This window comes from Oncorhynchus keta, chromosome 21 (assembly GCF_023373465.1).
Source record: "Oncorhynchus keta strain PuntledgeMale-10-30-2019 chromosome 21, Oket_V2, whole genome shotgun sequence".
NCBI classification, from domain to species: Eukaryota; Metazoa; Chordata; class Actinopteri; order Salmoniformes; family Salmonidae; genus Oncorhynchus; species Oncorhynchus keta.
Genome location: NC_068441.1, coordinates 29,107,180 through 29,131,999, shown reverse-complemented (window position 1 = coordinate 29,131,999; position 24,820 = coordinate 29,107,180). Strand labels below are relative to the sequence as shown.

Below are 24,820 nucleotides of genomic sequence, written 5' to 3'. Positions count from 1 at the left end.
TGGCTGCGTTGTTGACACTACACTAATCAAGTCGTTCCGTTGAGTGTAATAGTTTCTACAGTGCTGCTATTCGGGGGCTAGCTGGCTAGCTAGCAGTGTTGATTACGTTACGTTGCGTTAAAAGAACGACAATAGCTGGCTAGCGAACCTAGAAAATCGCTCTAGACTACACAATTATCTATGATACAAAGACGGCTATGTAGCTAGCTACGATCAAACAAATCAAACCGTTGTGCTGTAATGAAATGAAATGAAAATGTGATACTACCTGTGGAGCGAAGCGGAATGCGACCGGATTGTTGAGTGGGAAGTTCTATTCGGTAGACGTTGGCTAGCTGTTGGCTAGCTAGCAGTGTCTCCTACGTTAAGGACGACAAATAGCTGGCTAGCTAACCTCGGTAAATTAAGATAATCACTCTAAGACTACACACTCTAAACTACACAATTATCTTGGATACTAAGACAGCAAAGACAACTATGTAGCTAGCTAACACTACACTAATCAAGTCGTTCAGTTGAGTGTAATAGTTTCTAGTGTGCTGCTATTCGGTAGACGGTGGACGTTTGCTAGCTGGCTAGCTGCTGGGCAGATAGCAGTGTAGACTACGTTAGGACGACGAAATACGATAATTACGCTATTATCTTTGATACAAAGACGGCTATGTAGCTAGCTAAGAAGAAATTGCTAAGATTAGACAAATCACACCGTTGTACTATAATGAAATGTAATGAAAAGTTATACTACCTGCGGACCGAAGTGCGAATGCGACCGCTCGCTCCAACCCGGAAGCAGAGTCAATATTAGGAAGGTGTTCCTAATGTTTTGTGCACTGTATATCTATTGATTCTTGAGGAATATTGTTTCTTAAAAATGCCTCATGAGTTTAATTCAACTGCTATACCCCATCAGAACCAAAAATATAAGCTTGTTTTACTGCAATGTCTGGAAACATTGTAAATGTAAACAAACTCTGTATATCTTCGACACTTGCTTAAAGCTATCATTTTGATATCTTGTAAGGTCAGGGCTTGCTTTCATAGCTCTGTCTATGAATTACCGTGGTTACATTTCTCCAGGCCCATACCTCAGCTTTTTACAATACACAGGTGGGGTGACAGCATTGTTATTGTTAACGTCTTTTTATTTAACTTCCTAACTTAAATTGGTCAGGCACTTGGAATATATTGGCCAACATTTTTATTTATTTTCAAAAGATATCCAATGCATATGCACCCACTGCCCTGCATAAACTGGGACAGGGGTGATCAAAATAAATATACATTTTATCAAATGCAATTTCACACCCAAGGCACAAATAGATATATTGGGTGTACTCATTGAAAATCTGTATAATTTGACCCTTTTACTAATTTCCTGCTATTGTGGTCACAGCACCTCAGTAAAACTGTTGCTTTGGCTTTAAATTGAAAGGCAACAAAGCCCACGTCATGCCCAAATTATCCCATTACCTGAGGAGCAGTTAAGGGAAAGGACGATGTGATACTAACCTTTGTGTATGCCATTGTTGTTTGTACAGAACTCTACCCATTGAAATTCCGTTAAAGTGTAAGTTGTCTCCAAAGCCCATAACAGATGAAAGATGTAGGCCTTTTCTGCTGCTTGGCACTGTCTGAAGTCAGGTGTCACTGCTAAATACAGTTCCTGATGACAATATGAATCAACCATGACACAATAGTGATCAATGTTGTTTCCATCTGACATTGAGTGTAGATCATATATATAAGGTCTCTGCATAGCCACCACTTTAGTCAAGTTATTACTCTGGATTGTTTTGTCATTCTAACAGGAATCATCCACTGTAAGGTATATAATTAAACTGATTTTATGTACTGTAGAAAACCAGGTCAGTACTCGTAATTTGTCAATTGTAAAAATCAAGTAGATATTGACTAGTGTATTTTTGAATATATTTTTCTAAGGAAAACCAAAGTAACAGTTTGGATGTTACAAGTTGTTGATACCATACATTCTGTATGAATAAAAGTACAAATTATGCTCAAAAAATATTTATTTCTGGTCACTTTTCAAAAATATTTATTTTTCAAAAGTACAAACTCATGAACAGTGAGGCTGGACAGAGTGACCACCTGAGCTCGATAATTTTTTTGGCAATACTTCTCGTTAGACTAGTTAGTGTGTGGATAGTTAGTTGAAAGTACAACCTACTTCTGTACCTGTTCATGTAGAATAAAACAATTTTAAAAAACAGTTCACTCACATGTCAAAGTAAATAAGCTTTATACACACACACACACACACACACACAAATAACTCATGGCGAGGATCAGTGTATGGACTAACTATAGTAGTCTATGGGTTTAGTTACCTAAAAAGTGATATTTTACTAGTGGTTTACAGCAGCTGTCTCGCAGAGAGAATGATAAACAGAACACACAATGGATGTGCTGTCTAATTTCCTGACATGTATATACTTTTTCAAAGTGATTGCCAGATTGAAATGCTACTAAACAAAAAGACAACCTCTTCCAAAATATACAGAAAAATATAAAACGTAAAGTGTTGGTCCCAAGTTTGATGAGCAAAAATGAAAGATCCCAGAAATGTTCTATAATAATAATAATATAATAAGTATTTGCTATAAGCAAAAGCGTTCTCTCATTCTATGCACAAATGTGTTTACATCCCTGTTAGTGAGCATTTCTCGCTTGCCAAGATAATCCAGCCACCTGACAGGTGTTGCATATCAAGAAGCTGATTAAACAGCATGATCATTACACAGGTGCACCTCGTGCTGGGGACAAAAGGCCACTATATAATGTGCAGTTTTGGCACACAACACAATGCCACAGATGTCTCAAGTTTAGGGCATATGCAATTGGCATGCTGACTGGAGGAATATCCACTAAAGCTATTGCCTGAGAAATAAATGTTAATTTCTACCATAAGCAGACTCCAATGTCGTTTTAGAGAATTTGGCAGTACTTCCAAATGGCCTCAAAACCGTAGACCATGTGTAACCACGCCAGCCCAGGATCTCCACATCTGGCTTCGTCACCTGCGGTATTGTCTGAAACAAGCCACCTGAACAGCTGATGAAACTGAGGAGTATTTATCTGTAATAAAGCCCTTTTGTGGGGAAAAACTCATTCTGATTGGCTGGGCCTGGCTCCCCAGTGGGTGCCCTCCCAGGGCCACCCATGGCTGCACCCCTGCCCAGCCATATGAAATCTATAGATTTGGGCCTCAGGAATTTATTACAATTGACTGATTTCCTTATATGAACTGTAACTCAGTAAAATCTTTGAAATTGTTGCATTTATATGTTTGTTCAGTATAAATTACTTGCCATCAATGGAATGTTACTTTGACAGATAGAAGTCCTAGAATGGATCATATTTCAAGAAGTACAATGCAGGAATGGCAGGCTTGATGCGTTCTCTGGTCAAGCCAGTTGCTGATTGGCTCACTTGCCGTCTTTACCCAGGTCCTTGTGGGCACTGTATTCTTTGTACATGGAGTAGATCACCCCTACAAATAGACAAACAAAGTGATGTTAGCAGTCTATTTTATGTTAGTGTGTAAGGATAACACGGTCAGTCTTGTGTGGTACATGTTTCCCCTGTAAATTGATAGAGATATTAGCTGTTGGGCCTGTGTATCTGTTATACAGCACATATTGGATTAGGATTTACCTCATGTCATTGCGCCTACTATAAAGCCTTGAGCTCCAACACGCATGTGGATGAGGTGGACTGACATCTTTGTGTTCCCCCGTGACTTCAGCCTCCACAGACCAAAGGCTACCACTGCAGCACATCCTGCCATGCCTGTAAAACACACACATGGGAAATGTAATGATGACTGGGTGGGTGTAGTCCTACCCAGTGCTCGACTTGGACTGAAATAGGTGCCGGTACTTATTTTGGGTACCGTTTACTATTAGGTGCAGGAGCTCCACAATCAATTTGATCTGTTTTTTTAGGTGGTGCAGGACCTCAAGCTGTAGAAAATTTGAGGTGCCAGTACTCAGTTCCAGTGAGCTCCTGCCCAAGTCAAGCACTGAGCTTAGTGGAGTTGACAACCGGATGCATTTGGTTCAGGGACACAGCTAATTCAACCTAGCTTCCTTTTCAACTTAAAACCTGATGTGGGAACTCCACTACTCGGTTTGTTTTATGCCTGCTACGTTAGGTTACTGGGTGTATGATATCTAACCATCGAACCAGGGTTGGAAGAGTGGATTGCAATTTATTCCATGACTGACTTGGATTCACTCAAACATGCACTATGGAAAACCTCCACTACAATGAAGCCTCCAACATAATTCCTGCCCTTGAATATTTTTTTTACAATTCTACAGCTTCACTTACCTATTGGGACAAACGGCGAATCCTTTGCTTTCCTCATAAGTTTTGATTCATTCTCATCATCAAATGATGAAAAATTGTTGTTGGAGGACATGGTAACTGGGAGCAAAGAGGGGCAGAATCTGTCATACGGACTTGCAAAAGTAATGTATATAGTTTCCTTCAAGTCCATTAAAATGTAATAATTTAATCATAATTTATATTCCATATACATTGCTTATAACACAACATGTCCTAACACAACATACAAGCTACGTGACACATAGCAGGAAAACGCCTTAAATTTATCTGTTCTAGTTTACTAATCAACTACAGTACACTCACTACTAGACCGATGGGCCCCCAGTTCGAGCTTCTGCCCGGTGACTCGTATGTTAAACTAACAGATGATGATCGACAATCATTAGACACCGCTTTGTTTTCATAACAAGTTATTTGTCGTCGTGACCTTAGATTGTCACCTAAAGTTATTAATAGCTACTAGCTAACATCCCTTCAAAGGACAGAATCAGGGTTTATCTGGCAATAATATATGGTTCAGCATTCACAACATCATCTCTAAGTATTGACATTACAAAGCCCTTCGAGTGAGCTTTAACGTTAGTAGGTTAATAACTTACATTCGTGCTCTGTCGAACGATCCGGTTAAATGCTGAAGACGCTCTCTTCGGCTACCTGTTGCTGTCTATTCCAACCTTCGAAGTCAAATCAATTTATCATATCCGTAATACGCAATATTCCTATATTCTTCTTCGGTGAGGTTTAAAGGCAATTGGCATCCAATAAATGTTGCATTACCGCCACCGACCCAGACTGGAGTATAACTCCCTTATACTTCGCTTGAAAAAGTAAATAAATAAAACAAATACCCTACCGTCTAACACACACTCACACACATTTTTTTAATAATAATATATATACACAATACTCCAGGATTTAAATCTATTTAGTCCTACTTCAGGCCAACAGCTTGAAAGGATGGGACACAACTACTTAACACACCCTGTAACTCTGACGTTAAGTCTCGCACATCCAAGTACCTTTCTGCAGCTACCAACCTCTATTTTCTGCTATTTACATTCCATCCCTGCAGTACAGTTGATAACCATTGCTATAAATGCCAAAAATCCAATCTTACTAAAACATATATGGGTGATTATGCAACTACGGGCACTTCCATGTCCTCGGATCAATTTTGGGGATTTTATACAAAATAAAACAAATTCAAAAATGTGTATGTTCACACTGGAATCACCCCATACTTAAAAAAAAACCTCTCTATCAACTATTTTAGCTACTTTTTAGATGCTACTATGTTTTTCAATGAGAAAAGATGAATAATTACGCATTACATAATGTTATGTACTACAGAAAGAGGCAATTAAATAAAATCTATATCAATATTTATTGTAAGTATGCCCTTTATATTGTTTTTTTGTACACAAAATATACCTGTCCTTTGGGAGTGGTGTCATTTCCACCACTGAGGACAAATGACTAATTAATAAAGTTTTTTCAAGATAATATTAATTTAGTTACCATGGAAACATATTGTGACACTGAAACACATGGCTGCAGTGGACAGTTGTTCCAGATGTGATGTCCTGAAGTTTAAGAAAAGTCGAGGTAAATATTACTTGTGTAGAGAATATTTTAATTGTCAGTAATTTACAAACAGGCTATAATTTATTTAATTTGGGGTAGAACTTTTGATTTAAAAAAATATATATTTTATGTATTTAAGTTAAATTATATGCTAACTGTAATACTAATCAAAGCATGCTAAACTGTCTGTCAATTTTCTCCAGAAACTGTAAAAATGTTATTTCCATCACAAACTTAAGTGTGGTGGAAATGACAAAGGGGTGGAAATGACACAAATCCATTATCTTATTCGTTTTTACTTTAGCCTTATTTAATCATGTTTTAAATTATTTGAATCTAGAAAATGCTCCAAGGTGTGCACAAGTTAAAAACGAAGTAGTATTTTTCTTTATTTTTAGAAGATGCCACATATAACAACACAGAGGTCACAGACATATAGAAACAAAATAAAAATGTGTTCTATATGATACCAGGAACATCTGCAAAAAGACAGGGAGAGATATTGGAAGAAAAAAGAGAAGGGAGAAGTGAAATCTATCTCTGAGCTTACAAAGCGAGAACAAAGAAACAAGAGACGGCAATGGAAATGTAACCAAAGGTGTAGAAGACAGTCTCAAATGAAGAGAACTCCGAAGAACGTGAGAAGGATTTTATTGTTTCAAAATGCAATCATTGCAGAGTTAAAACAAAAGTATTAAAAAATGTGGAGTGCCAAAGACAAACAAGTGTCTTCAAAAATTCTCAGAGGCAACATCCTGAGAAAGTATGGCCTGGTCAAAGCTGCAAACAGAGAATTTAGATTTTCAGCAAAAGCAATGAGGGCAAATGAAAACAGGCCATCAAGTCTTCAATGCTCCAGGAAAAATCAGTGTAACAGAATTAGCACTGCCACAGAAGAGAAAATCACTAGATTCTATGAACGTGATGACAACAGCAGAGCAACAACAGGGAAATGGGACACACTAACGAGGAACAAGAAGAAAAAGCAGAAGTACTTCTTGAATGGCACAATTCAGAACTTTTATCAGAAGTTTAAGAGGGAATATTCAGAAATTCAAATTTCCTATTGTGAATTCTGCAAAATACATCCTTTTTGGGTTGTCAAGCCAACAGTCCAGGATAGGGACACATGTCTCTGCAAAACCCACGCCAACCTCCAGTTCATGGCGGACAAACTACAGTATCACAAAGTGATCAGCTGCAGCAACATTGAGAACCTGAGTCTTTGTGCTGTGAGAACCTGAGGAAAGAGTGCATGTGTACAGAATGCTCCCTTTGTCAAGTCAAAGAGCTTAAAACATCTGACGTTGATGCTGGTGAGCAGACATGGTGGTTTGAGTGGAAAAACAAAGCTGAAGAGAGAGAGAAGTTCGCTGTACATTTGACAGTAAAAGAAAAGGTATGTGTCACACTGCATATTCTACTGTAGGGCTTCTCCAAAGGATTGAAAGAGAAGCTGGGGAAACACGTGTACAACATTCGACACCAATACTCAACTGAGAGAATTAAGAGAATCTGGAGAAAGAGGAGATCATTGTGCATATTGACTTTGCAGAGAACTAACTGTGAAATCCAGGCAGTTCACTTTGGTGATTCTCACAAGCAGGTGACCCTCCACACCTGTGTTGGATATACCACAAATGATATAGTTTCACTTTGCTCACTGAGCTCTTCTATGCGGCATGACCCCTTTGTTATCTGGGCCCATCTCTCAAAAACACTGGCCTACTTCCTTGAGCTCTGCCCATCGGCTACTGCTGTACACTTTGTGTTATGCAGGTGAGTGAGGACCCAAAAGCGGTTTAACAGAAACAGAGTCTTTTAATGTTCAAACACAGGGAAAACATAAATCCTCTTCAGATGTATCGGTTGACTAGTCCCCTTCTAGCAGTAGAGGAGAATAGCAGGGCTAGCGGCAACTGACTGCAGGTCCCTCCGGGTAGGCGCGGGCCGTAGAGGACAGAGGCACCTGATCAAACGCAGCATCTAATGCAGAGGCAGATTACGACAGGACAGAACAAGGGCGAAGCAAACGAGAATCCGACAAAGACAGAAGCAGAAACAGAGAGAGAAATAGAGACCTAATCAGAGGGAAAAGAGGGAACAGGTGTGAGAGAGTAAACGAGGTCGTTAGAGGAGAATGAGGGACAGCTGGGAGAAGGAAAGGGACCATAGAGAAAGAGAGAGATAGAGGGAGAGAAGGTAACCTAAAACGACCAGCAGGGGGAAACGAAGAGAAGAGAAAGAACAGGAACAAGACATAACATGACAATACATGACACTTTGTGAGTGATGGGCCTACAACCCAGTATAGGTCTGAAATGTTTAACAATGGTTGTTCAAAATGTTTGCAATAAAATACTGTTTTCATACGATTGCTTTTTACATAGATGTAATTTCCACCACACCACATGTCATTTCCATCACAAACCATATTTTGAGGTAAATGAGTATATTATGTATAATTTACATACATTTATTTGTTTTAGATATGGAAATTATATGGTTATTATCATAATCGCATAAAAAGGTTGGATGGAAATATATTATTTTTCATGATAAATAAATGTTTTCAGCTTTCACAAAGGCAAGTTTATACATTCAGGTGTTGTGTTGAATTATTAATATTAGGAAAACCTTAAAAATCACTTTAAATAATATTCAATGCAAGTTCATGTACAAATGTATAATAAATCTGTTATAAATCAATTGTATGATGTTTCATTTTCAACTAAAATTGATGTTTAATGACATGATGGAAATTACATTTCCATACATGTGTATGTATGGCTGTCTGGGAAAATTGACAAAAATATATAAATCCCTGAAGTACGATCGCAGCCATTATCAGATATAATTTCCAGACAAATCAAAGACAAGTACAATACTGGTAAAATGGTGTTTGAATAAGTTTTAATTTCTGAAAGTTTGCACGGCCAAAGTGCCCGAAGTTGCATAATCACCCATACCTTATACATATATCTTATATCTTATTGAAACCCCCACTATCTTAGGCCTCATTCCACCCCTTATCTGAGATACCTACTGCAGCCCTCATCCTCCACATACAACACCCGTTCTGCCAGTCACATTCCTCAAAGCACATACATCCCTGGGTCGCTCCTCTTTTCAGTTCGCGGCAGCTAGCGACTGAAGCGAGTTGCAAAAAGCACTCAAACTGGACAGTTTTATCTCCATCTCTTCATTCAAAGACTCAATCATGGACACTCTTACTGACAGATGTGGCTGCTTTGCCTGATGTATTGTTGCCTCTACCTTCAAGCCCGTTGTGCTGATGTCTTTGCCCAATAATGTTTGTACCTCATTGTAAATGAGAATTTGTTCTTAACTGACTTGCCTAGCTTAATAAAGGTTAAATAAAAAATAAAAATAACTTGTTGGTTTATCCCTCTGTACTGGTACAGATCTACTACTCACACCACTGCTCTCAGGATCCCTCCCCCTTGACCCATCTTCCTCTATTTTCTTCACTGCCTCAGCTTATGATATCTTCTGCACTACTCTAACCCTGGAAACCTCAACCTGCCTCTCTCGCATCGCAATATTCCTTTTGTGTTAGAACAGCTGCGGTAATGTTAGTGTGGTGTAATATACTATAAATAAAAGGACAAAATTATCCAAGATTTTATTTTCTTCTATTTTTTTAATGTAGTCAACGTTAGGTACCTGTGATTTTTTGAAGATGTTATTTGTTTATTTCAAATGAATAAAAGGTGCTGATTGATCTCAGTCAGCAAGTATGCCTGAGTCATCAAGGAATGGTAGAAGCCGTATGCCAGAGTCATGGGTACCTGGAGTGCCTCTGGAAGTGGGCGTGTCAACCAAAGTGGGCGGGTAAATCGAAGATGCCGTATTTCAAGTGAACGAGCTAATTGGGCAGATTTGTTGTCACTCAAGACCGTTTTGCGTGGCTGCTTGTCAAACCTTCAGCGAGTCTTTGTCATGGTTTTGGTAGAAGATGGGTCAAGGGGGAGGGAACTTGAGAGGAGTGGTGTGAGTAGTAGATCTTTACCAGTACAGAGGGATAGGCCAACAAGTGATACTGTATACAGTACCAGTCAAAAGTTTGGACACATGTACTCATTGAAGGGTTTTTCTTGATCTTTAGTCATCTGGAATGCATTTCAATTAACAGGTGTGCCTTGTTAAAAGTTGATTTGTGGAATTTCTTTTCTTCTTGAGCCAATCAGTTGCATTGTAACAAGGTAGGGATGGTATACAGAAGATAGCCCTATTTGGTAAAATACCAAGTCCATATTATGGCAAGAACAACTCAAAAAAGCAAAGAGAAACAACAGTCCATCATTACTTTAAGACATGAAGGTCAGTCAATTATGGAAAATGTAAAGAACTTTAAAAGTTTCTTCAAGTGCAGTTGCAAAAACCATGATGAAACTGGCTCTCATGAGGACCACCACAGGAAATGAAGACCCAGAGTTATCTCTGCTGCAGAGGATAAGTTCATTAGAATTACCAGCCTCAGAAATTTCAGCCCAAATAAATGCTTCACAGAGTTCAAGTAACAGACACATCTCAACATCAACTGTTCAGAGGAGACTGTGTGAATCAGGCTTTCATGGTCAAATTGCTGCAGAGAAACCATTACTAAAGGACACCAATAAGAAGAAGAGACTTACTTGGGCCAAGAAACACGAGCAATGACCATTAGACCTGTGGAAATCTGTCCTTTGGTCTGATGAGTCCAAATTGAGATTTTTGGTTACAACGGCCGTGTCTTTGTGAAACGCAGAGTAGGTGAATGGATGATCTCCACATGTGTAGTTCCCGCCGTGAAGCATAGAGGAGGAGGAGGTGTGATGGTGTGGGGATGCTTTGGTTGTGACACTGTCAGTGATCTATTTAGAATTCAAGGCACACTTAACCAACATGGCTACCACAGCATTCTGCAGCGATACGCCATCCAATCTGGTTTTCGCTTAGTGGGACTTTCATTTGTTTTTCAACAGGACAATGACCCAGCACACCTCCAGGATGTGTAAGGGCTATTTGACCAAGAAGGATAGTGATGGAGTGCTGAATCAGATGACCTGGCCTCCACAATCACCAGACCTCAACCCAATTGAGATGGTTTGGGATGAGTTGGACCGCAGAGTGAAGGAAAAGCAACCCACAAGTGCTCAGCATATGTGGGAACTAATTCAAGACTGTTGGAAAATCATTCCAGATTAAGCTGGTTGAGAGAATGCCAAAACTGTGCAAAGCTGTAATCAAGGCAAATGGTGGCTACTTGAAGAATCTATATAACGTATATTTGATTTGATGAAAACTTTTTTGGTTACTACATTATTCCATGTGTTATTTAATAGTTTTGATGTCGTCACTATTATAGCATTTATAGCAACTGTACTGCAGGGGATAGAACGTAAGTTGAAGAAAATGTTGGTTTTGGTGGCAGCTGCAGAGGTATTTGGGTGCGAGACTTGACATCAGAAGAATTACAGGGTGTGTTAAGTGGTGGTGTCCCATCCTTTCAGGTCAATGGCCTGAGGTAGGACTAAATAGATTTAAATAGTGGAGTAGGGTGGTGCTATTCTTTGTGTTGTGTAGATGGTAGGTTTTTTTTTTTTTTTCAAGCAAAGTACAAGGGAGTTGTACTCCAGCCTAGTAGGTGGCGATAATGTATTGGATGCCAACCATCGTTAAACCATATCGAAGAAGCTATGTCGAAGGATGACCGGAAGTGGTAGGAGCTGAATCGTCAGATTTGTAATCACATTTTCTAGTGGGCTGATGGAAATGTTGTTTTCGTGGACCAGTGACCACTGTTTGGGAAGCTGTGGCTAGCGAACAATCGATGATAAACAATCAAATTTTACTCGGTGTGGCGGTGGTTCGGCTGTGCTGTGACTGTGTAAGATATAGTTGGAGATGGGGATGGAGAAGAAAGTCCAGGGACATACAGGTTCAAGGGAGAGATGGGTAAGGAAGCATCTAGACCAGGGATTACGGGGCAGGTGGGAGGCGATATGGTATACATAGATAAGAGAATGCTGGTGACGTTCATAGCAGGAGCTATCAATAGCAAAGTAGAGTCTAAAACAGAGAGGATTCAGCTAATAGTGAAAGCTGCTGGGACACATCTGAGTATGACAGGGTTGACATGGGATGAGGTTCGGGATGATCTCAATTAGTGGAGTCATGTATTACTGGATCTTAGTTATGGTGGTAGTGCCACAATGGAATGCTTGAAGCCTGTTGACTAATGGGCAGCAGTTCATTGTAGATATGCCAGCTAAGCCTGATGTGATTTGTGTGCAGGAAACATGGCTCAAACCGAATGTGGCGTGCATCATACAGGGATATGTAGTGGTTTGTAGGGACGGAGATATTTGGGAGGAATGTGCCACCTTCATAAAGCATGCACTTCCTTACAGGATGTTATGGAAAAGGTATTGAACAGGAATGTATGGAGGTGTGGTTGAGGGGGGTGGTAGTGAACTACTATAATCCGTGTCAGATATTGGATTTAGAAGTGCTGGAGAGGGGGAAGGGTCAGGATATATGTACGGTAATGTAGTGTGGGGATTTTAATGGAAATGGCCAAGTGATGGAAAATCTGATAGGAATGAAAGATCTGGTGTGCCTGAATGATGGCAGAGGGACCATGCAACACCCACCTGTAGCACACACTCCAACAGGTATATTTCACTGGTCATCCCCAAAGCCAACACTTACTTTGGTCGCCTTTCCTTCCAGTTCTCTGCTGCCAATGATTGGAACGAATTGCAAAAATCACTGAAGCTGGAGACTTATATCCCCCTGTAACTTTAAGCATCAGCTGTCAGAGCAGCTTACCGATCACTGTACTTGTACATAGTCTATCTGTAAATAGCACACCCAACTACCTCACACCATATTATTACTTACCCTCTTGCACCCCAGTAACACCCCAGTGTTGTTTGATTTTGTCACACTGCTTTGCTTTATCTTGGCCAGGTCGCAGTTAGAAATGAGAACTTGTTCTCAACTGGCCTACCTGGTTAAATAAAGGTGAAATTTAAAAAAGGAGAACTATCCGTCAGGCAAAATGGTCATGTTGGCATTGGTTCTGTGACACCACTGGAACGGCGACACCTGTGGGAGAAATGTGGGGGATGAGTAGTGTGGGGGATGAGTAGTGTGGGGGATGAGTAGTGTGGGGGATGAGAAGTGTGGGGGATGAGTATTGTGGGGGATGAGTAGGGTCAGAAGGGAGTGGAATTATCCAGTGTTGACGAGTGGGAAGGATGTGGCAGTAACAGATGAGAGGGCAGAGATGATGGCCAAAGCTTTTGTCAAAGTGCATAGCTCTGCAAATTTGGCAGAGGGGCAGAAGCGGAGAGGACAAGAGAGGAGCATTCTGGTGTGCTGGATAGGAGGGAGGATGTAAATGATGTGTTGAATGCACCATTTACCATGGCAGAGATGAAAAGGGCAATAGGTAAGGCTGGGTTAACTTCTCCTGGAAAGATTAGGTGTGCTATGTTATGTTGGCCCATCTTAGTGATGAGGCCCTGGATAAGGTATTGGGGTTCTACAACAGTTGGAAGGAGGCAGTAGTGGTACCAATCCGGAAGCCAGGGAAGGACCCAACGAGGCCAACGGCTTTAACATTACATGTATGTAAGATTATGGAACGTATTATTACAGAGAGGCTAACTTACTTCTTGGAGATCCGAGGGCTCGTATCGCCACATAAGGGTGGGTTCAGGAAGGCTCATTCAATTTGAGCTGTGTCTTTGATGTATGTATACTAGGTTTTTATTGCTGTCTAACATTAGCGTGGATATAATCTACCAAGCTAACATTAGCTAGTATGTGGACACCCCTTCAAATGAGTGGATTCTGCTATTTCAGCCACACCTGTTGCTGACAGGTGTATAAAATCGAGCACACAGCCATGCAATCTCCATAGAGAAATATTGGCTGTAAAATGGCCTTACTAAAGAGCTCATTGACTTTCAACGTGGCACCTTCATAGGATTCCACCTTTCCAACAAAGCAGTTCCTCAAACTTCTGCCCTGCTAGAACTTCCCCGGTCAACTGTAAATGCTGTTATTGTGAAGTGGAAATGTCTAGGAGCAACAACGGCTCAGAAAATCGGATACAGTCTATCACAGTGCCATCCATTTTGTTACCAAAGCCCCAGATTGGCTGGAGTGGTGTAAAGCTCGCCACCATTGGACTCTGGAGCAGTGGAAATACATTCTCTGGAGTGATGAACCGCACTTCATCATCTGGCAGTCCGACAGTTTTTGCAGATGCCAGGAGAATGCTACCTAACCAAATGCATGTTGCCAACTATACAGTTTAGAGGAGGAGGAATAAGGGTCTGGGGCTGTTTTCCATGGTTCGGGCTAGGCCCCTTAGTTCCAGTGAAGGGAAGTCTTAAAACTACTGCATACAATGACATTCCAGACGATTCTTTGTGGCAACAGTTTGGGGAAGGCCCTTTCCAGTTTCAGCATGAAAATGCCTGTTCACAAAGCGAGGTTCATACAGAAATGGTTTGTTGAGATTGGTGTGGAAGAACTTGTCTGGCCTGCACAGAGCCCTGACCTAAACCCCATCAAACACCTTTGGGATGAATTGGAATGCCAACTGGGAGCCAGGCTTAATTGTTGAAAATCAGTGCCTGATCTGACTAATGCTCTTGCGCTCTTCGAAGCAAGTCCCCACAGCAATGTTACAACATGTAATGGAAAGCCTTCCCCGTTATACCACCCATGGCACCACCCTCAGGTACTTCATCTGTTTGTTTTTCTCTCAGTTGTATCAATTACTATTATTGTTGTAGTACTTCTCTATTTGCCTAGTTAAATAAAGGTTAAATAAAATTTAAAAAATTGCAAATCATGTTCATCAATTAGATTTGTTTTTTCAAATAAAAGTAGACACCACCTGCTGTGTTCCCTGCGGAGAGCGTGATCCGCCTGCAAGCTCCTCTCAGGAGTGCAGGTCCGTGGTGCCGTGGGTGTGCTGTGACTTCTGCCAGCATTGGTTCCACTGCAAGTGTGTACAGTAGGATCCAGAGGTAGCGGTGGAGCAGGATTTTTATCATTATTTTTGTGACAATATAAGCATGGAGGTTGAGATTTAATTGTTTGCTTTGTTTGTTTTCAGATTCAATTATTTATTTGTATAAAAACATAAACACATATATATATATATATATATATATTGTATGTGTATATATATATATATATATATATATATATATATATATATATATATGAGTATGTGTATGCATGTATGTATGTTTGTTTTTATTCAGCCCATTTCTTCCTTTACTTCCCAAGTGCATGTCTGCAACACAAACTACAACAGTGTTTTCATTGTTTGCCAATGCACATTAATAAAATGTAAGTTTTATTTGATGTAAATTATTCATACTCATTTATATTTTACTATTAAACTGGTATCTACTTTCTCACAATATCAAATTAATCTGTAAAACAAATTGAGAGATTATTTGCATAAAACACTGAAGATGTTGGTGAAGAACCATTTTTAAGAGTCCACAGGAGGGCGCACCAGGCTACGCATTTTATTTATTTTTTAAACCGGAAGACTAACCAACTAGTCAATTATCTAGTAAACACTTCGGATACGAGGTTGGTGTCTATTTTTTGAACAAATTGAAACGGATATATTTTGTCATTTAACAAAATAGTAAGGTGGGCAATAACTGGGCGAGGACCGTATGCCGAAAATATTTTGCTAAACCGCTTATCGAAAAGCTGATAGTATTGCCACAGAAATGTCAAACATTCTACTTGCTAACCCGTTAACTAACATTTTACGACAACAATAATCACAAAACATTGATGGTTTGATCACAAGATAACACCGTTGAAGGTAATATATTTATTGAAACGCTGTTGAATAATACGGGGTTCCACGTCAACTATTGAGAGGAGTTGTGGGAGAGACGCACCAAAACGTTTATTTGTGGCGCAGATCGGTGCAACGGTCTTTCAGATTAGGTAGGCAATTAGATCTGGCATCGACACAGGGCTATCACGACTCCTACTTATATCAATCAGTACACGTGTAAGAACCTAATCATTACGAAACCTGTATTCGATCAAATAAGCCACATCATTTATACATACTTTTTACATTATTCCTCAAACATAATGCTCTATACCAGTGGTTCCGAAACTTTTAATAGTCCCGTACTCCTTCAAACATTCTACCTCCAGCTGCGTACCCCCCTCTATCACCAGGGTCAGCGCACTCCCAAATGTTATTTTTTTGCCACCATTGTAAACCTGCCACACACACACTACGATACATTTATTAAACATAAGAATGAGTGTGAGTTTGTCACAACCCGGCTCGTGGGAAGCGACAACGAGTTCTTATAGGACCAGGGCACAAATAATAATCAATATTTTTGTACTTTATTTAGCCATATTACATAACCTTACTTGTACATCAAAATTGTGAATAACTCACCACGGTTTAATGAGAAGGGTGTGCTTGAAAGGATGCACATAACTCTGCAATGTTGGGTTGTATTGGAGAGAGTCTGTCTTTCTCTACACACAATCTGTCCCTGTATTTAGTTCTCATGCTAGTGAGGGCTGAGAATCCACTCTCACATAGGTATGTGGTTGCAAAAGGCATCATCAGTGTCTTGCACACGCAACTCACTCAGGTGCTTTGCTATATCACATTTGACGTTGTCTGTAAGCTTGAGTTAATTTGCACACACAAAATCATACAATGATGGAAAGATCTATGTGTTGTCCTTGTTAATGCAGACAGAGAAGAGCTCCAACTTCTTACTCAAAGCCTCAACTGTGTTTATTTTCAGCAAACTTTTTTTAACCTGTAAATATTTGTATGAACATAACATTCAACAACAGACAAACTGAACAAGTTCCACAGACTTGACTAACAGAAACACTGACATTCTTGTCTTGCAGGAAATCAAGCACAGATCGAGCAGTTGGTGGCATTGTCATGCTGGAGGGTCATGTCAGGATGAGCCTGCAGGAAGGGTACCACATGAGGGAGGAGGATGTCTTCCCTGTAACGCACAGCGTTGAGATTGCCTGCAATGACAACAAGCTCAGTCCAATGACGCTGTGACACACCGCCCCAGACCATGACGGACCCTCCACCTCCAAATCGATCCTGAGTACCGGCCTTGATGTAACGCTTATTCCTTTGACGATAAACGCAAATCTGACCATCACCCCTGGTGAGACAAAACCGTGACTCGTCAGTGAAGAGCACTTTTTGCCAGTCCTGTCTGGTCCAGCGACAGTGGATTTATGCCCGAATGCAACGTTGTTGCCGGTAATGTCTGGTGAGGACCTGCCTTACAACAGGCCTACAAGCCCTCTGTCCAGCCTCTCTCAGCCTATTGCAGACAGTCTGAGCACTGATGGAGGGATTGTGCATTCCTGGTGTAACTCGGGCCATTGTTGTTGCCATCCTGTATCTGTCCCGCAGGTGTGATGTTCGGATGTACCGATCTTGTGCAGATGTTGTAAAACATGGTCTGCCACTGCGAGGCCGATCAGCTGTCCGTCCTGTCTCCCTGTAGTGCTGTCTTAGGCGTCTCGCAGTACGGATATTGTAATTTATTGCCCTGGCCACATCTGCAGTCGTCATGCCTCCTTGCAGCATGCCTAAGGCACTTTCACGCAGATGAGCAGGGACCCTGGGCATCTTTCTTTTGGTGTTTTTCAGAGTCAGTAGAAGGGTCTCTTTAGTGTCCTAAGTTTTCATAACTGTAACCTTAACCTCTCTGCGATCATCCGGGACGCTAGCGTCCCACTTCGCCAACAGCCAGTGAAATTGCAGGGCGCCGAATTCAAAACAACAGAAATCTCATAATTAAAATTCCTCAACCATACAAGTATTTTACACCATTTTAAAGATACACTTCTCGTTAATCCAGCCACAGTGTCAGATTTCAAAAAGGCTTTCCTATGAAAGCAGAACATATCATTATGTTAGGTCAGCAACTAGTCACAGAAAGCATTCAGCCATTTTCCAACCAAAGAGAGGTGTCACAGCCATAGCCGCCAAATTGTGGAGTCAACAAAAGTCATAAATAGCATTATAAATCTTCACTTACGTTTACTGATCTTCGTCGGAATGCACTCCCAGGACTCCCACAAGAAATGTTTGTTTTGTTCGATTACGTCCATATTTATGTCCAAATACCTCCGTTTTGTTCGCATTTAGTTCACTATTCCAAAGGCACAATGCGCGAATGCAAAATGCAGACGAAAAGTCAAGAGTTCCATTACAGTTTGTATAAACATGTCAAACGATGTTTACAATCAATCTTTAGGGTCTTTTTTATAACACATCTTCAATAATATTCCAACCGGACAATAGCGTATTCATTACAGAGGAAAAAGAAGGAACGGCGCGCTCGTGTGACCACGCAGTAAACAACTGATTGGCCTCAGCCTAGTCCACTTGTTGAAACAGCTCTTATTCAACACCCTTCCAGAAAAGAAGCCTCAAACAATTTTCTAAAGACTGTTGACATTTGCTGGAAGCCTTGGGAAGTGCAATCTGTTCCCATAGACACAGCATATTGGATAGGCAATCACTTAAATGAAACTACAAATATTTCCCACTGCCTGGTTGGATTTGTCTCAGGTTTTCACCTGCCATATGAGTTCTGTTATACTCACAGACATCATTCAAACAGTTTTAGAAACTTCAGAGTGTTTTCTATCCAATATTACTAATAATAATGGGGCAAAAAAGTATTTAGTCAGCCACCAATTGTGCAAGTTCTTCCACTTAAAAAGATGAGAGAGACCAGTAATTTTCACGACAGGTACACCTATTAGCATCTGGGACAGAGTAGCAGGCAGTTTACTCTGGGCACCTTATTCATCCAAGCTACTCAAAAATGCTCCCCTGTCACCAAGAAGTTAATTGCCTACTGTCTGTATGCTGTTATTGTATTAATGACCGTTCCAAAGGTGCATGTTCATTAATTGTTTATGGTTCATTGAACAAGCATGGGAAACAGTGATTAAACCCTTTACAATGAAGATCTGTGAAGTTATTTGGATTTTTACGAATTATCTTTGAAAGACAGGGTCCAGAAAAGGAATGATTTTTTTTGTTGCTGAGTTTATATATTTTTCAAATAAGAATCACGTTTTTATTTGGCGTACCGCCGACGGCATTGCACGTACTACCTGCTCTATACCATTTTACAGGTACAGCGACTTGTGTACTTTACAGGTGGTTTGTTTCAATGAAATGCCAATTATCCCAAAGTGAGCAGTCTGCACTGCTGGGCAGTGAGATTGTTTTGGGAGGTATGTAAGATGGGAGGGTATTCACGCCTTTTATTTCCTTCTCTCCATTTGGGAAATTTTGTTTGCTTCTCTTGTTTCATCACCTCTTTTCACTACATCTCTCTTGTGGGCTGTCTCTCACTCTCACATTCTCTATCTCGTTCCCTCTCTCATATCCCCCTGTTTTGCTCAGCCCAGGTGGCACAGTTTGCCTTCTAGGACCCTTTTCCTGGAAACGGCCCTATGGTTGAGGCCACCTCGGGGCAAGATGGGAAGGAGTAGGGGGAACAGGCATCTTCCTGCAAATCACATGGTACAGGAGGTGCCTTCACTTCTTGTCTTAAATATGTTCAGCTTGTGGTCTACGATGTGGTTGAGAGATAAATGGAAGCATGGAGTACAGTGGGCAATTACCCTGATATGCCAACTACACATATGTGTCCATCCTGCCACAGCTTTGTGTAGTATTTTGTGTAGTATTTCTACACCACTGTTTTAGTTAGCTTCGTTATGTGTGTCAGCCTGCCCCACCCTTGTGAGTTCTGGTGTTCTCTGCTTATCCTGTCTCCCTCTATCCAGCCCCCTCATTCCTGCCAGACCCTGAGGATCACGTGACCTCTGTATAGGTTTTCCATAAATTCCTCACATTCAACCAATGGGCATCCAGTATCACAACCTTCGGTTTCCCTGTTACCTCATTCCTGCCTGCACATGTGCTTTCTTCAGTCTCTCTCCCTATAGGTCAATGTATAGGCTAATTTATAGTTCAAGGCCAAGCAGTACCTCGCACAATGCACAGCACACTGTATTGCTGATCAGGCACAGGTTGTTGGAAGAGTATGTTGTCAGAGAGAGACATTACATGTGAAAGTTTATTCCATTACATTAGTCCTCAGAGGCCCTGATGAAACAACATATAGAAAACATCTTTCATCCTGGTGTCAACTATAGACATGTTGGCCTATTTATTATTCGCTGCAATGTATTTTTTTTGTATATCACAATCAAATTCATATAATTAATGTATAGCTCTTATCTGCAGCCTATTCACACTGCTGTTTTTTCATGAGCTTTTTATCTTGTAAAAAAACACACTTCCTGTGTTCTTTACTTGCTGTTTGTTTAAACTTTTTCCTGACATTTCTGTTATGCATGTTGTTTTCTGTTTTAATTTGATACATTTATTTTCCAGCTGTGTTTTATCAGCTGGTGAACACTTTCAATATCTTAATCGCTTAGTACAATTAGTAAAAATAAAACAATTCCAACAGACCCATATGCACACATACCATCATTATAGATTAATTACATTTCTGCCTGGTGTTGCATTGTTTTGCAAGTGGTGTTGCAAAGATCCTGTGATTGCCAATATAACAGATATTCTACATTTCTTAATCCTCCAGACCAGGTATTTCCAAACTGTGGTACGCGCAATGCTGTCGAGGGTACGCCAAATAAAATTGTGATTCACTTTTAAAAGATGTATTTTTTCTTCACATTTTCCAACAGTATATTTATATTTTTCAACAAGTGAGTTTTTTTTCTCACCTGAGTAGCCTTGTTTCACTGCCAAAATAAAATACAATTATCTAGTGTTCAGCGAAATAACAACACAATGTCAAATACAGGTAGCCTAGTCAAATAATTAACATCCAATCACATTAACCATTACTCTCTCACGGGAAACCTTCACTCATAAGCAGACATTTAGAAACGAAACATGACCATTTGAAAAATAAGCCACGGGAGTTTTTTGAGCGAGAATAAACGTGACTTTCGAGTAGTAAGACATGTATAAAAGCAACAGATACCATTAAGAAGGGGCTAGAAGCGTCTTATATGATGAGCTACCGAGTAGCTAGGACATGTTATTATATTGGACTTTGAGGTTTCATTACATGCATACATAATACCACAAGAGGATCTGAAGGAAGCTGCTCCTGCGTTGTCTTGGCTGTGTGCTTAAGGTCGTTTTCCTGTTGAAAGGTGAACCTTCGCCCCAGTCTGAGGTCCTGAGCGCTCTGGAGCAGGTTTCATCAAGATTCTCTGTACATTGCTCTTTTCATCTTTCCCTAGATCCTGACTAGTCTCCCAAGTCCCTGTCGTTGAAAAACATCCCCACAGCATGATGCTGCCACCACTGTGCTTCACCATAGGGATGGTGCCAGGTTTCCTCCAGATGTGACACTTGGCATTCAGGCCAAAGAGTTGAATCTTGGTTTCATCAGACCAGAGAATCTTTTTTTCTCATGGTCAGAGTCTTTAGGTACCTTTTGGCAAACTCCAAGCGGACTGTCATTTGCCTTTTACTGAAGACTGGCTTCCGCCTGACCACTCGACCACAAAAGCCTGATTGGTGGAGTGCTTCAGAGACGGTTGTTCTTCTGGAAGATTCTCTCATCTCCACAGAGAAACTCTAGAGCTCCCTGACCAAGGACCTTCTCCCCTGATTACTCAGTTTGGCTGGGCGGAGAGCTCTAGGAGGAGTCTTGGTGGTTCCAAACTTCTTCCATTTAAGAATGGACGTTCAATGCAGCAGAAATGTTTTTGGACCCTTCCCCAGATCTGTGCCTTGACACAGTCCTGTATTGGAGCTCTATTGACAATTCCTTTGACCTCATGGCTTGGTTTTTGCTCTGACATGCACTGTCAACCATGGAACCTTATATAGACAGGTGTGTGCATTTCCAAATCATGTCCACAGGTGGACACCAATCAAGTTGTAGAAACATCTCAAGGATGATCAATGGAAACAGGATGTACCTGAGCTCAACTTCTAGTCTCATAGCAAAGTGTCTAAATACCTTTGTAAATAAGGTGTCTGTTTTTTTATTTTAATACATTTGCTAAAATTTCTAACGACCTGTTTTCCCTTTGTCATTATGGGGTATTGTGTGTAGATTGAGGATTTTTATTTATTTAATCCATTTTAGAATACGGCTGTAACAAAACAAAGACATGGAAAAATCCAGGGGGAATACTTTCTGAATGCACTGTATTTACTTTTTTTTATGTTATTCATGTCAAATGTAAACACTCATTCATAATAATGTACCTAAGATTGCATAATAATGTACATAATGTTTATAATCAGTTTATTTGCAGATATTTTCAAATAAAGTGTTATATACTCCCATTACCAGTCCACAGACCCACTCCAAAAGGCTTTCGGAGCCATCATCGACTCAGTGGGTTTTGTCCAACATGTCTCTGGACCCACTCACTGTCACAGTCATACGCTGGACCTAGTTTCGTCCCATGGAATAAATGTTGTGGATCTTAATGTTTTTCCTCATAATCCTGGACTATCGGACCACCATTTTATTACGTTTGCAATTGCAACAAATAATCTGCTCAGACCCCAACCAAGGAGCATCAAAAGTCGTGCTATAAATTCACAGACAACACAAAGATTCCTTGATGCCCTTCCAGACTCCCTCTGCCTACCCAAGGACGCCAGAGGACAAAAATCAGTTAACCACCTAACTGAGGATCTCAATTTAACCTTGCACAATACCCTAGATGCAGTTGCACCCCTAAAAACTAAAAACATTTCTCATAAGAAACTAGCTCCCTGATACACAGAAAATACCCGAGCTCTGAAGCAAGCTTCCAGAAAATTGGAACTGAAATGTTGCGCAGCAACTCACTGCCTTCCTGAAGACAAACAATGTATACGAAATGCTTCAGTCTGGTTTTAGACCCCATCATAGCACTGAGACGGCACTTGTGAAGGTGGTAAATGACATTTTAATGGCATCGGACCGAGGCTCTGCATCTGTCCTCGTGCTCCTAGACCTTAGTGCTGCTTTTTATACCATCGATCACCACATTCTTTTGGAGAGATTGAAAACCCAAATTGGTCTACACGGACATGTTCTGGCCTGGTTTAGATCTTATCTGTCGGAAAGATATCAGTTTGTCTCTGTGAATGGTTTGTCCTCTGACAAATCAACTGTAAATTTCGGTGTTCCTCAAGGTTCCGTTTTAGGACCACTATTGTTTTCACTATATATTTTACCTCTTGGGGATGTTATTCGAAAACATAATGTTAACTTACACTGCTATGCGGATGACACACAGCTGTACATTTCAATGAAACATGGTGAAGCCCCAAAATTGCCCTCGCTAGAAACATGTGTTTCAGACATAAGGAAGTGGATGGCTGCAAACTTTCTACTATTAAACTCGGACAAAACAGAGATGCTTGTTCTAGGTCCCAAGAAACAAAGAGATCTTCTGTTGAATCTGACAATTAATCTTAATGGTTGTATAGTCGTCTCAAATAAAACTGTGAAGGACCTCGGCGTTACTCTGGACCCTGATCTCTCTTTTGAAGAACATATCAAGACCATTTCGAGGACAGCTTTTTTCCATCTACATAATATTGCAAAAATCCGAAACTTTCTGTCCAAAAATGATACAGAAAAATTAATCCATGCTTTTGTCACTTCTAGGTTAGACTACTGCAATGCTCTACTTTCCAGCTACCCGGATAAAGCACTAAATAAACTTAAGTTAGTGCTAAATACGGCTGCTAGAATCCTGACTAGAACCAAAAAATGTGATCATATTACTCCAGTGCTAGCCTCTCTACACTGGCTTCCTGTCAAAACAAGGGCTGATTTCAAGGTTTTACTGCAAACCTACAAAGCATTACATGGGCTTGCTCCTACCTATCTCTCTGATTTGGTCCTGCCGTACATACTTACACGTACGCTACGGTCACAAGACGCAGGCCTCCTAATTGTCCCTAGAATTTCTAAGCAAACAGCTGGAGGCAGGGCTTTCTCCTATAGAGCTCAATTTTTATGGAACGGTCTGCCTACCCATGTCAGAGACGCAAACTCGGTTTCAACCTTTAAGTCTTTACTGAAGACTCATCTCTTCAGTGGGTCATATGTTTGAGTGTAGTCTGGCCCAGGAGTGGGAAGGTGAACGGAAAGGCTCTGGAGCAACGAACCGCCCTTGCTGTCTCTGCCTGGCCGGTTCCCCTCTTTCCACTGGGATTCTCTGCCTCTAACCCTATCACAGTCACTGGCTTACTGGGGCTCTCTCATGCCGTCCCTGGAGGGGGTGCGTCACCTGAGTGGGTTGATTCACTGTTGTGGTCATCCTGTCTGGGTTGGCGCCCCCATGGGTTGTGCCGTGGCGGAGATCTTTGTGGGCTGTTACGAATCCCTTTTGGCCCGACAGTCTAGGGGGGGGATGGTAATGAGACCCGTAACATAACTCATGCAAATTATTATTGTGACAAAGTAAAAGTGTGCACGAAATAACCACAGAAATCTACCGTCAAACTCTAGGTTTATTTATAAACACACGGTAATGGGGGGAGCAGGAAAAGGGGCTGAGCTGGACCCAAGGAAAGAAACAGTAAGTATTCAAAAACACCCCTAAGCTAGACTAGCCTACTTTAACAACAGCTAACTAACTAACCAAAAATACAGTGGGTGGTCCGCCCAGTTCTAACTAGTGTATTTAACAAAGTTCACCTACGGGTACTGTATGCCCATGGGCGACTTGTCTTGGTTTCCCCCTTTTCCCACCAGCA

The 24,820-nt window shown here is 40.8% G+C and overlaps 1 pseudogene; it reads right to left on the bottom strand.

Annotated features, from left to right (window-relative positions):
- Positions 1-1,138: 1,138 nt before the first annotated feature.
- On the bottom strand, positions 1,139-5,422 carry LOC118400400 (HIG1 domain family member 1A, mitochondrial-like; annotated as a pseudogene).
- Positions 5,423-24,820: the final 19,398 nt, after the last annotated feature.